Genomic DNA, 13,356 nt, shown 5'->3' with positions numbered 1-13,356 from the left:
TTTTGTTTGTTTGGTTTTTTTAAAGAAAAATGTCTCATCTGAGACATCTTGTCAAGTCATCTGGTTCTGTCTTCATACAACATTTCTAAATTACAGTTTGGGTTTTCCTCCATTTCTATCCTATGTTTTTTTCCCAAAACTTGCCATTGTTTCCCCCCCAAACCCACTGTGGGGTTTTTTTTGTTTGTTTTTGGTGGTGGTTTTTTTTTTGTGTGTGTGTGGTGGGGTTTTTTTTTTGTTTTTTTTTGTTTGTTTGTTTGTTTGTTTTTTTTAATTAATTCTTACTTGCAATACTGGTCATGACCTTGGAGGAGTCACATTACCACTGTGGTATTTTTGTCTAGTAGTTTTCAGTACATCCTATCTGGCCCATCTTCCACTAAATATCCATGTCCAAATCTTGCAGAGTGTTATTGTGTTTTCCTGATAACATGGATCAATATGTATGTGATATGCAGTTACAAGAAACCTTTAACCTCAGGGAGACTCCCCCTTAAAGTGAATTTAAAAGTGATAAGCAAACTCAAGTCTGCTCTTGCACAATATAATGTTTGTTGAAAAGCATCTTTACACTGTACATAAATAAAAGTATTTTATTGAATAGCTGTCTATCGTGAGTTTCATTTACTGATTAAGATAATGCCAGTTATTTTTCGCTTGCTATTTGTAGCTTAAACAGTTTTTGCAGTGCATGCAAAAAAAAAAAAGTGATTTATTTTGAAATGTTAATCTTGACAAAGGTAATGTCGCATTCGTGTAAATAGCTATAAAAATCTTGTAAAACCAATGTCCCTTCACCAGCATTTCATGTGTTATTCCCACAAGGATGTTTAGAACACTAGAAGCTGTGCTATATGTAAGTATGTATTAAAACCAGTTAAAAAGACATCTCTTGGGAATGACCCTTCTGGCTTGTGTATTTGAAGTGTATGGTCCATTTTTGCCTTAGGCTTTGACTATGAAGACACTTCACTTGGTACCACGATACTTCAGGGTTTAGTATAAGCTACCTTAAATAAACAACAAAAACAATAAACATAAAAACCAAAAACTTGCCCAATTGCAAAACAGTAAAATATAGTTCTAAGCATTTTTTTCAGGATGCTTTCCAGGAATTAATTCCTGATGCTTTTTCAATTTGTGAGTCAAAGGAACACAGCATCATTACTGGCATTTTAATTATTCTTACAAGAATGTGCAGTGCAAGCAACTGGTTGGCTGCCTCTGCAGCGAAGTCCCCGAGATCAACTGAAGCAGAAACAAGACATCCATGTGTACAGCTTCACTGAGAGGTGTGTGTGGGTACAGACTTGGATGAGAAGGACAATGTATAATAGTGTCTGTATGAGTAAAGTTCCCCCCCTCCGTTCTTTTTTTTTTGTAAATGGTCTGTAAAATGAATTTAAATGTTATTGTTTTGCTATTCAGATGTTTCAATTAATAGGTAAATACATTTAATGTGATGGCATTAAACATACTCTCAGAAAAATACTGGAGCAGACTTGTTCCGACAATGTTATGTTTTTGTAAGTTAAAATCTTTTGGTCTGGTGTCATTGCACTGTTACTTAAGTTGGAACAAAACAATGCAAGCAGTGGTCATTAATGAAGGAAACTATGCCTGTTGCTGTAGTTGTCAGCCCCCAGATGGGTTTCCAGTATTGGAGGAGACATTTCATGCTCTGGATCTGATTGACCAATTAGCATGTTCTGCTAGTGGTGGTGCCACAGAGCAGGAACAAGTATTTTTCAGCACACTGTGCCTTTCTCTTTCTCCTAAGTTGAACACTGGTGAGTGGGGTGGAATGATGACAATACAGCAAACCTGCAAGGCCATAGCAGATCTTGTTCATAGTTCAAGGTGGCAGACAGGCCAAGCTTGGAAGGAGCGGGGCCTGCTCACCCATCCACAAGTTAGAAAGCAAGGAAATTGGCTGTGCCATTGCTTTCTTGCTATTGTGTGTTCTGAGAGCCACTTAGGGTCACTTCTGAGTCCTTAGGAATATGACCCGAGCAGAGATAATAAAAATTTAATACTAGCCTTTTCAGATGCATTACTTCTGGTCTGAAATTTTCATTTCCTTGTATGTTTGTAGCTGTCTCTGCTCCTTTGACTGCTTGGCTCACATTAGCATGCTGTATAAACTGACAGTGTTTTCACCACTATGCCCTCTATAAAGAATTGTGAGGTTTTAGTACTGGTAATTGATTCTGGCAGCTCCAGGTATTTGCTTGGATTTATATATTACTATATAGATGTTCAACTTCCTTCTCTTGCCTTGCTGCTTCTATGGCTAAAAGCAGTTTACCAGGTGAACACTGCATTTTGTTACCGAAGTTGTGCTAATTCAAGTTTAAGCATGGAGCTTGCAACAGGAAGGGGACAAACTATACCTGAGAAAGGACTAATTTTGTAGAAGGTAGAGAGCCAACTTTCCTATGATTCTGAACCTTGCAGTTCTGCTGTCAGGCTCTTTTAAGTGTAAATCAAGGTGTTAACTAGAATACCTTGAAAAAGAAAGCCCTGCAGACAAACTACAGAAGCATATAGAGTACTTTTGCATGAAAGTTTGCATAGAGTAAACAGCATCCAACAAGAGCTTGTTCATCTTGTTTTGTGGGTGGTATTTACAGGAAGAAAGTGTATCCTGGAAAGCAGCAGTAGCCTTCCTAAGGAGTCATTAAAAATTAAAAAAGAAAAAAGGTAGGAGGCTTTGGGGATGAGGTAGATGGAACTGGTTGTTACATTGTATACTGCTGACCAGGTTGTGGTTACATATTGAATATGTAGGTTTTCTGATGCTTTAACTCTTCCTTTTTTCTCTCAGCATCATATTGAGTGTTACCAGTGACACTGGTTGAGGGTAAGTTTAAAAACTTTTTAGGACATCAAAATTGCTAGGCAATATATTGCCTGAGGCTGAAAGAGCCTAAAGTCTGTTCTAATTTAAAGTAATTTATTCTTCTATCATCATTGCCTTTTTATTTTACATAATTATTTTTCACCCCTGGAGACTCTTTTGCATATTCATGAGTACAAATCAATCTGCTCTTTTGTTTTCCCAGCCATCCTTACACTATTTCTTTGTCACTTTTCCCACTTGAATTCCTTTTTATTACATGTTGGCAGCTTAGAGTTGCTCATAGTATTTGATATAAAGTCTTCTCAGTGTCTTGTGTTACACTAGTACCTCCTTTCCTCCCCTGGGAACAGTTCTGCTTCGGCCAAAGGCTGCATTTGTCTTTAAGGGTTGCATGGCCTCAGCGCTTTGTAGTGCTCCTGAGAGGAAATTCACTCAAATTTTTCCCTTTATCAGCTTCACGATGAAGAAGAGCCATCAGAGAACACTGAGATAACTGAAAGTAGGAATGTTGTGTTATAGAAACAGCTTGTGCATATGACTGTCTGGGGTGTGGGTGCCCAGGCCCTGGCAGCAGCGGGAACTGCGGGGGCTCTGTGAGCTGAGGCTGGGGCTGCTCCAGCCAGATCCAACCAGATCCAACCGGATCCAACCGGATCCAACCGCCCACTGCAGGGCGTGGCTGAGCCATGGCCAGGGTGAGGGCATCATCAGGGGAAACATAGGTAAAGAAGGGCAAAAAACGCTGCACAAAAGTGAGGAGTGAGGAGAACAAAGTGAAAGAAATAGCTCTGTGAGCAAGTTCAGTGAAGAAGGAGGAGGAGAAGCTGCTCCAGGGCACCAGAGCAGAGATTCACCCACAGCCCATGGAGGAGCCTTTGAAGAAGCAGGTTTATCCTGAAGGACTGCAGCCTGTGGGAAGCACCCACACTAAAGCAGAGGAGAAATGAGAGGAGGAAGTACCTGGAAGAGCTGTTATTAACCACAACCCCAGTTCCCATCCCACTGTGGCCCTTGGGATGGAGGAGGCCAAGGAGTTGGGAATAGAGTGATGTTGGGAATGGAGTGATGTTGGGAATGGAATTATTTTGAGCCTGGTGTTCATCCTTGAACATAGACTGGGGTCATGTCAAATATATTCAAGATTGACTTTGCAATGAATATTACGGTCCAACAAGAAGACAGAAACCAAGTGGGCTGAGAATTTGGTGCCATTTGGAACAATGGCAAAACACAGTTGGCCTGAGCTTCTATCCATTACACCTGGCTCAGAGGACTTCTAAGAACAGAGGGGGGAAGGTCTTCTTACTTTTGTAGTTGTTTCTTACCATTCCATTTTTAATTTTAATTTGCAAATAATGAAATTGCCCCAAGATGAATCTGTTTGGCCCATGACAGTAGTTGCTAAGGGATCTTCTTGCCCTCATTTTGACCTACAAGATTTCTGTCTTATTTTCTCCCCCAATCCTGCTGATGAGGGGGAATGAGAGAGCAACTGGTCTGGTTGCTGGCTGAGGTCAACCCATCACAAGAAGTTATGGCATCAGGTGTACTATCACTTATGTACCACCCATGACAACAAGGAGATGATGTAACCTAAGGGCTCTGCTCCTGAGAAACATTAAAATATAGGAAAATTTATACCTAGTCTGTCTGAATTGGCAGTCTGAGAATTTGACTTGCAAATACTCCTTGCAAAAGAAGGAAAGAAGTGAAATGAAATGCATTCATGAAAGAAGTTCTAATGCTGGTAAAAGATCACAATATTATAAAATTCAATTGTCAGGTTAACCTGTACTGGTGTGCTCAGAATGGAGGAATTGTCTCCCAGTAGTGGTGCTGGTGTTTCAGGAAGATGTGGAAGACAAGTCAGCAGTAGGCATCAAAGTAGAATGTGAATAAGCAGTGTTTTTTTAAACCCAGATGTTATTTTTTAATGTAATAGTCTGAATTTAGGAAAACTGTGGTTTGCTTTTATTTTTTTAAAATGAATATTATATAGTATGTATCGTATATATATATATTTTAAAAAAGCATTGGCACTCAGTCTGGTTTGGTAAGGAAAGTAGAGGGGACCTGTAACTTTAAAAAGCTCCAGCGTGTGTTCTGCAGATGCTCAAGTTAAGCAGGCTCATTGGATGTCCTGGCTTGGAGTGGTTACTGAGGAATTACCATAAGCAGATGACATACTGTCTTCATGGAGGACACAGTTGGGAACAACAGAATTTCCAGTGGATGATACTCTCTAGGAAAAAGTGTCAGCTACATCAGCCATTTAATGTAAGAATCTGAGAAAACTGGGCTTTGCTGGGGAACTTGATAACCTAAGTTTTAGGGGGTTTTTTTCAGATTTCATGCAATATTTTGGAAAGCAAGCTATTGGAATGATGTTTTATATCTTAGGTGTCATAAATTTAGGTATACATTCAACATGCCAGGTTCTATGGAGTGAGAAAAAAGGCATCCCATCTTTGCGGCATTGTGTCACAGGGGGTCAGGACACTGGCCAGGGCTGATGGTGTCCTTAGAATGCCTGGGACATGACCTGGAGTAGGGGGATGGTGCAGCTGTATGGTGAAGACATGTGGGGTAGATGACCTATGTGCAGTAGCTTGGAGGCAAAGAATCTTTGCTTGAAGCCCCAGTAGTCAAAAATGAGAGTCAGTAAATTTTGGTGAGGTCTTATGGCAAGTATCACCAGTAAAACCAATTTAAACATCATCTTTTTAGCATCTGGTTATAAAAAGCATCATGTTAACAGTGAAGACTGTACTCTAATTATCAACAACTAATTATGGGTGGATAAATAATGAATTTGTGATTACAATGATTAGGGTGCTAAATGTTACTGCTGATAGGCTGTTGCCTTATAAAACAGTAGGAAAGTGTAAGTTATTTGGAAAGTTAATTTTTCTTTTTTGTAAGTTGTTCTGCTATTGTTGGATTTGTCCAACAAGTTTTCCACAGCAACCTTTTATTGGAATATATGTATGGTCACCAAAATCAAAAGAAGGAGTTGTCAAAGATCAAAAGGATTAACAAAAAGTCTAAAAGAAGGATTTCAATTTTGTCTAAGATAATTGTGAAAGAAAAGACAATCTGTGAAAGGTAATTATAAAAGGGAAACTTTAATGCACATAGATTGTAAGATAGGTGTCAAAAGGAGAAGGATATTGCTAGTAACTGGTATTTTTAATTACAGAATCAAGCTAGTTGTACTTGGTCTAGATATGTGTCTGTTTTTTAAAGTGGCATCTAATGATAAGTGCTTATTAAACAGTTTGCCAAAGATTGATTCCCTACCATTTCACCCCCTGAAATGATAGCTTGGTGTGAGTGAAATGCAACATATTTTAAAAATTACAGAAACAACAGGATAAAATGGTCTGTGATGGAACTGAGTGGTCTCGGATATGAACTGAACACCATAATGTTATTCCTGGCCTTAACTTTTACATATAGCCCAATTTTCTTGTTTGCTTTTTTATGTAGAACCTATAGAGCTATGTGAAAGCTATTTTGAGCCAATGCCATGATGAACTGCATTAAAAATAAATAACTTTGTGAAAATGGAACCATTTTTTGAAAGGAAAAATTTAAAAAACTTTGTGATTCAGACTCTATGAACCCACACAAAGACTTGGATAATTTTGAATCTGTGTTGCTAAACTACAGACAAAGGGAAAATGTAGGGAAAAGGTTTAATCAAAGGATTAATCAAATATCAAATGCCACCATTTTCTTGTAACGTCTTCCTGTAATGATAATGAATTTACTATTTACTGAGTGTATTTTATTACTCACTGTAGACTGAATTTATTTAAATAGGAAGGGATCACTGCTGGATGACATATGGATCTTTGAACAGCATATAGCTTGATGACTTTAATTCTTAAAAGTGGTCCAAAGATTTCAGATAATACTAAGCGACAGTAAATAGTTGTAATGACTTATAATTTATTTAAGAATTTATAATGTACTTATGAGCATTTTTTTAATTGAAGTATAACAGATGGATATATTGTAAGGTACACATTTGCAAAATGCTTGCATCTTGTAAAGGTTTTCTCTACTTTAACTAAATGGCACGGTCAGGCCTGAATGTACAAGTGGTTGGCGTTAGTCTCAGGACAAGTGTTCCATGCTTGAGTGGCACAGGCTTTGGATGGCTGTGTGGTTGGCTCGGTCAATGCTGGTCTGCAGCGATGCTCGCTGTGAGGACTGTCATGCAAGAAAGATGCAAAAAGCAAAAATGTTCCGCATGAGGTGCCAGCGTCTCCAGATAGCATTTAATTTGAAAACTATTACTGGATTTCAAGTTATAAATGAGATTAAAATCCAAAACAGCGCCGTGGCCCAGTGTGTACCCTGCCGTTTTCAGGGGCTATTCGTGAGCATGAGGCTGAGTGTGCCCAGTTGTCCAGCCCCGGCCCCAGCTGCCCCCCCGGTCTCTGCAGCCGGGCAGCTCCACTCCCCGCCCGTCGCACCGACGCCTCCCGGGGCTGTCCCCAGCAGCCGGGCCCCGGGATGTGCTCCCGCCCCGGGGCGGAGTCACGTGTGGCGGCAGGAATGCGGCGGGGTCCGGGGGGACACGACGTGCCCGCCCCGCCCCGGCTCTGCCCGGCCCGGCCCGAGCTGGCCGGGGAGTACAGCTGGGATCCACCGAGGCCTGGCGGGGCGGGCGCTGAGGGCAGCGCGGCCGCAGCGAGGCGGGGCCGGGGCGGGCCGGGCGGCTCCCGCCGGCGCTCAGGAGCTCCGCCCGGCGGCCAGTGCGAGCTCCGCGGCGGGCGAGTGACGTGTCCGGGCAGCGGGGCGGCCGCCGGGGCCCCGGCGGAGCGGGGCGGAGCGGGCCGTGCCGGGCGGCGGCCGCCTCGGAGCGTTCGGCGGCGGCCCCGGCCGCGGCGGAGGAGGTGGGTGTTCGCTTCGCGCCGGGGTCTTGCTCCGGTGTTGTCACGGAAAGTTTGGTGGGCTCGATGTCGGGTGCGGAGACGCTTTTCAGGGGCGGGGGCTGCCTCCGTGGGGTTGCGGGGGCCCGGGGCGGCAGCCGCTGGACACCGCCGCGGGGGAGGAGGGGGAGACGCGTGGTGTGAGATTGTCATTAAATAGGTTTTGCCCGTGCGAGGTGGGTCACTGAAGCGAGGGTGCGAGGGGTCCGTAAACGCCTTGGCCAAACTTCTCTCTGGTGAACTGAGCTGGAATTTCTTCCGCGAGGTTTTCGCGGGCGGTTTCTCGCGTGTGCGACCTTCGTGTTCCGCGGCGTGAGGCTCCCCCGGCTCCAGCTTCCCTCCCCTCTCCATCAGCTACGGACACGGCTGTGGAAAACAGAACTCCCTGGGGGCTGGAGTTCCTTTCCTTCCCCGCTCTTCAAAGCTGATGTCGACCAGTTTTTTAGTTGGCATCTGCAATTAAATTGGTTGTCTTGAAATCGGGGAAAAATACTTCTTCACAATAACACTGTCCTTTTATGTATTTTTTTTTCTTTGATTTCTTTCTAATTACGGTGCAACTATCGGCTAAGTTACATAGTTTGTGGTGATCCCAGACCATGTAGTTGCATTTGCGAGATGCCCTGTGCTTACATGGTAAGAAGAGCTTTAAAAGATTGCCCAGTCATGCACTGGATGAGTGAGTGAGCAAGCTGTGTCAGTAGGCAGTACCAAGTGCTTGGAAAGGCAGCTATTAATAATTTGACCACAACAGAGGCTTATTTAAAAGATTTTTAGGTGTTGCTTGTATTTTTAGCCAAAACAATTTTATCCGTCCTAAATTCTGTCCTCTTTAATTTACATATTTCTTTAATCCTTCTTTTTTTTTTTTTTTTTTCTTTCTTTCCCAAAGATACTAAGATCATGGCTTTTATCTTGAGCTAGCAGGTTTTAAGTTGTTTAATTGCAATGTAAAAAGCATCTTTTTTTCAGTCTTGCACTTTAACTGTTAGCATAAAAAGGTGTAGGGTTGAGGTCTTTTTTTTATGAGTCAGGAAATAAAAAATATTGGTTAAAAACTGTTTCATGCTAAATACAGTGAAGTTATACCAACATGTGTTAGTTTGTGGCTATTTTTATTGTAAATAAAATATTTTTTTCCTAAAGCCTTCACTTTGCTTGGTCAACCCCAGGGAGTTCTGTGGTATCTGTTCTGCGGCGGAAATGAAGTGTAACATTTTTTAAATTTTCTGTTGGCACTCATGAGACTCAGGTTTATTGCCTGAATATGGGGAAATATTCGGTGCCTACAACTTGAAGCCCATTATTCAGGCAGAGGTTCTGGCTGTTCAGCTGTTTTCTTCAATGGGCCCTTCATTCTTTTCACTTGGGTGATCTGTTTGATCTTGATAATCTGTCTGACTTGCTTTGTTTAATCCATCTTGTCTTTTTTTTTTTTTCCCTTCTCACCCTCAGGCTTAGTACTCCATGAACTAGTTACATGTGTTTATCTGGTTATGAACAGTAGTTCTTTAGATTCTACCTTGAAATCTGATATTTCCAGAGGCTTTACAGTGAGATTTCAAGATTTTTATAATATATTCTGTGGATTCCTTAGATTACCTTTGGCACTGTACATGAGATGTGACTTGCTGTGTGAGTGACGACAGGTGTCTTGTGATGGTGCTGGGTTTCCAGTGTGTGGGGCTTCTGTGGCTGGTACCCACAGATGGATGTGGTAGGAGAAAGGACCACGGAAGCAGACAGACTCTTGAGTAATGGGATGTCCATCATCTCCTGCTGAATGTTGGGACCAGGCAGCATCCTGTGGGTTCGGGCTTCAGGAGCTGGTACGCCACAGGATACGGAGAGGAGCCCCAGTGCTGCGTGGTGGGTGTGTGCGGTCTGGCATTGCAGCTCTGAGACGTGCAAGCCAAATGTGCAAGCCTTGTGCTATGGGCTCTGGGAGGCCAGTTATGAGCACACTTTTACTTTTCCTTCTTCCCTCCATGCTGAGGAGCTCACTTCGACCCTGAGCCGTGCTAATACTTAGCAGATAGGCTATGATTTCACTCATTAGTAGACAGCAAAAATCCTTTCTCATACTGGAATACTGGAAACCAAGCTTTATCTTGCCAGCCCAGGCTGGATGGGGCTCTGAGCGACCTGGTCTGGTGGAAAATGTCCCTGCCTCATGCATGGCAAGGGGTTTGGAACCTGGATGATTTTAAAGTCCCTTCCAATCCAAGCCATTTGATGATTCTGTGAAGAAATCTCAACAACAGAGGAGTTCTTCAGTTAATTCTGAGCTGTTTAGGAATCATTGCGTAGTTTATAAACATTTAAAGGAAGACGACAAACCTGAAGGGCTGTTGTTAAACTTCATAATTGTTAATGGAATTTAATGCAATTGGGAACAGTACTTTACTTATTTGTAAAACAGGAAGTCTGTTAACTGCTTCTATGTGAATTAAAAATTATTTTTAGAATCTGATGTAGAAAATTTATAAACTTCAGCCTATTTCTGAAGCAGCCAGGAAACAAATGCTGCAGTCCAGAAGAAGGAGGACCAGTTTTGATTCAGACTTTCAGACTGAACTTTATATGCAGTCGGTTTATTTGTTTATTTATCTGTAGTACACTGTTCTCAATTTTGTATGTGATGGAGAAATCAGCTGTGTGGGTACTTATTTTCATCATCTTACATGTGTGGGACAGTAATTTTGTTTCCGCTTATGTACAGTAACTCCTATTTCACTTTTTTCTTTATGTATTTCCATTTTTCTTTATGTATTTCCAAGTTTTACTTTAGAATGTTAGAAGGGATCCCATGGAGTTGTCATGTGGTCTCTAAAAGGTGTTTTTTAAACTATCTTTCTGTAAGTTCAGCTTCCTGATAGTTTTTTGAGCTGTAAGTGTATTTCCGGACTCTCCTTGGATGCTTCTTGTGGAATATCTATTGCAGCAGTTGTACCTTCTAGAAACTGCCTTTGGAGTTACAGTGTTAAACACTGTGAATGCAATTGTTCTTACTTTTTGAACATTTTGTATGTTATAATGAAATGATAAATGAGGTTTCATTGATAATGGTATGAATTAGTCTTTTATTTTGTATTTATTCGACAACATTTTTCATATCTAAGATCATATTTTGTTAAAATCAGCATTTATTACAGATACTTCTTCCCCACTCCCATTTCTTTTAATATAGTGTCATTCTTGATATTACATCTCTTAGTGGAAAATTAATATTGATAATTAATTTCTGAATCTAGTGGTAGTTTAGCAAGTAGAAAAGCTGTAAGCCTGGATGCTTGGAAATTTTCAGGGATTGGTTCATCAACTGAAGCCTGAGAATTACTTAGGGGAGACTGCGGGCATATCATAAGGGAGAGAGGCTCTTTATTACAAGGAGGTAGGAGGCACATGAGCAAGGTAAACCAGAATTTTCATTATGGACCTGTACAACTGTGTCTTAGTATTGTTTTTGTTTTCAAATCTTTCTCAGTAATGTCACTGTACGTGTGACCGTGTGGTTTGCAGAGAGCAGAATATTGTGACTCCAGTTCTGTTGCGTATCCATGGAAGAAAACTCTGCATTATTGTTAACATCTTTTGAGATTTTAATCAGTTGGACATTTTCCTATCATAAAGAATCTTGAGTTTTACTTGCACCAAAATAGTGCAGGTTATTTAGAAACCAGGAACGTGTAAAACTAGAGCTTGTTTTTAAGGGAGTGATGACAAGTAATGCTAAACAAAAGCTGAAAAATATGTTTTCAAACTTGGGTTTTTAGATCAAAAACTTGATTCATGTTTATTCTGAAATGCCTGAATCAGCAACTGTGGGAAGTGATGCATAACTGCACAACATTGATTATGTCCTACATGTTCACTGCTCAGTCAGGAAGCCTGAAGCTTAATGTCAAATGCGTGGGTGAAGCAGTTAAGCAGAGCAAAATAAATTGTTCTACTTATGTAGAACTGAATAGGGGCATTATCTTGGGAAAATCTGTTTCAGTGACTTACTGTACTGTACAATATTTGTTACTTGGGACTGAACCATGAATGTGAACTATTAGGATCCAAGCTCAAGGTCGAGCATTCACTCCTGTTTCTCTTCTGTAATCTCTTGTTTCTCAGAAATCATATGAATATTTTTTTTCTTAGAGATACAGACTTGTACATCTCAAAAAACTTCCAAGAAGGAGGGTAAACATTATTTCCTCTGTAAAATGGATTAATAACTTACTGAGAAGTAGATGGCAATCTTTAGATTTCCTGGTGGGATCACACTGAGTCTTGAGCTTATGTCTCTTGTTTTTATATTTTTCACTTTTCTAAAGCGTTTTCAGTTTCATCCTCAGTGTCATTTTAGTATTCCATATTTAATATTCAATATTGTTGCAAACCATGGATTGAGTAATTTGGGTTTTAAAAACTTCACTTCCAAATTGTAGAAGGTTGAGAAGAAAGATGTCTACTAGAGAATTTTCAATTCAAGGAAGGAATGAAGGCTGCTGATGTTTGGACTAGATGTAGAACTTACACTACTGTGCGAATCTAGCTTCCATTATACATTTTTTGAAGACAAGGGCTGTTCTTTGCAGGTGCTATTGCTATTTTTCTTTCTTCCTGTAATTAATGATTTAACAGCTGCATTACCTGATTTCTGATTTATTGAATAAAATTTTGCAGTTAGAAAATCAATGAAAATAGTGTTATTTTTCTAGAGCATGCATTTTAACTTTGTTATTAGAAATGTATTTCCATATTTTACTCCATGCATTTTTGAAACTCAGCAATAAGACTCTATTTATATTCTTAATAACTTGGTTCATAGGTGAAATACGTTGTTCAACTGGATGATTTTCTAATGATCAGATAGAATGAGCTGTCATGGATGAGAAACAGCGTGGTTACTTTTTCAAGGACAGTGGTACCCAAAGAGCTGAAAATGTTTCGGTAAAGTGTCTCTGTCAGGACCTGGTTTGCAGTCAGCAGTAGTAACTGAATATTCATTTCAGGGTATCCTTTCACTTACATCATTGGAAGCAGCTTCTGGTGAAAATTTTCATCAGTTGTCATCAGTATCTTGGAAGACAACCTATGCCTCCTAAAACTAGGATCCACAAGTTTAGTGCAAGTTGAAACAAGACTTTCTGCTTTTGTAATGAGTGTCTGACTAATGTACAGTTAGGGAGAAAAAAAATGCTTTATTGAATGTATCCATAAATAACATTTCTGTGGCTTTTTTTTCCAAGTTAAGACTTGATTTGCTGGAGAATGCAACCATGTTTCAGGAGGGGATATACTCCCTGTGACAAAATTACTGTGTTTTACATGCAGAGGGTGATCAGAATTACTACACTAAGTGATATTTTGGTGCATTTTTAATAAAAAGCATTTCTAAACTCTCTGTGTAATAATTCTAATTACACGTGTATTGTAATAATATGTATGCCATTAAACCCTGTATAGGTTTACATCTCAATTGAGGTGTGCTGAAGCATATGAGGATCTTCTATGATTACAAAATAGAAGCCTTGATGAGGGTATTTCCAATTAAGG

At 40.4% G+C, this 13,356-nt stretch overlaps 1 protein-coding gene across 3 annotated transcripts in view; it reads left to right on the top strand.

Moving 5' to 3' along the window:
* Nucleotides 1-7,685: 7,685 nt before the first annotated feature.
* ARHGEF10 (Rho guanine nucleotide exchange factor 10) overlaps nt 7,686-13,356 on the top strand; it is a 108,451-nt gene continuing 102,780 nt past the window's right edge. For all 3 annotated transcript variants that reach the window (XM_066179818.1, XM_066179817.1, XM_066179816.1), the window contains exon 1: nt 7,686-7,770. The gene's annotated coding sequence lies outside the window, so the exon portion shown is untranslated. The remainder of the gene's footprint in view (nt 7,771-13,356) is intronic.

The sequence above is a fragment of the Chamaea fasciata genome, unplaced genomic scaffold, assembly GCF_029207755.1.
Source record: "Chamaea fasciata isolate MVZ Bird 193981 ecotype frontalis unplaced genomic scaffold, bChaFas1.0.hap1 SCAF_3, whole genome shotgun sequence".
In the NCBI taxonomy this organism is placed as follows: Eukaryota; Metazoa; Chordata; class Aves; order Passeriformes; family Sylviidae; genus Chamaea; species Chamaea fasciata.
The sequence above is the reverse complement of the archived record's forward strand: the minus strand, read 5'-3'. Positions and strand labels throughout refer to the sequence as shown.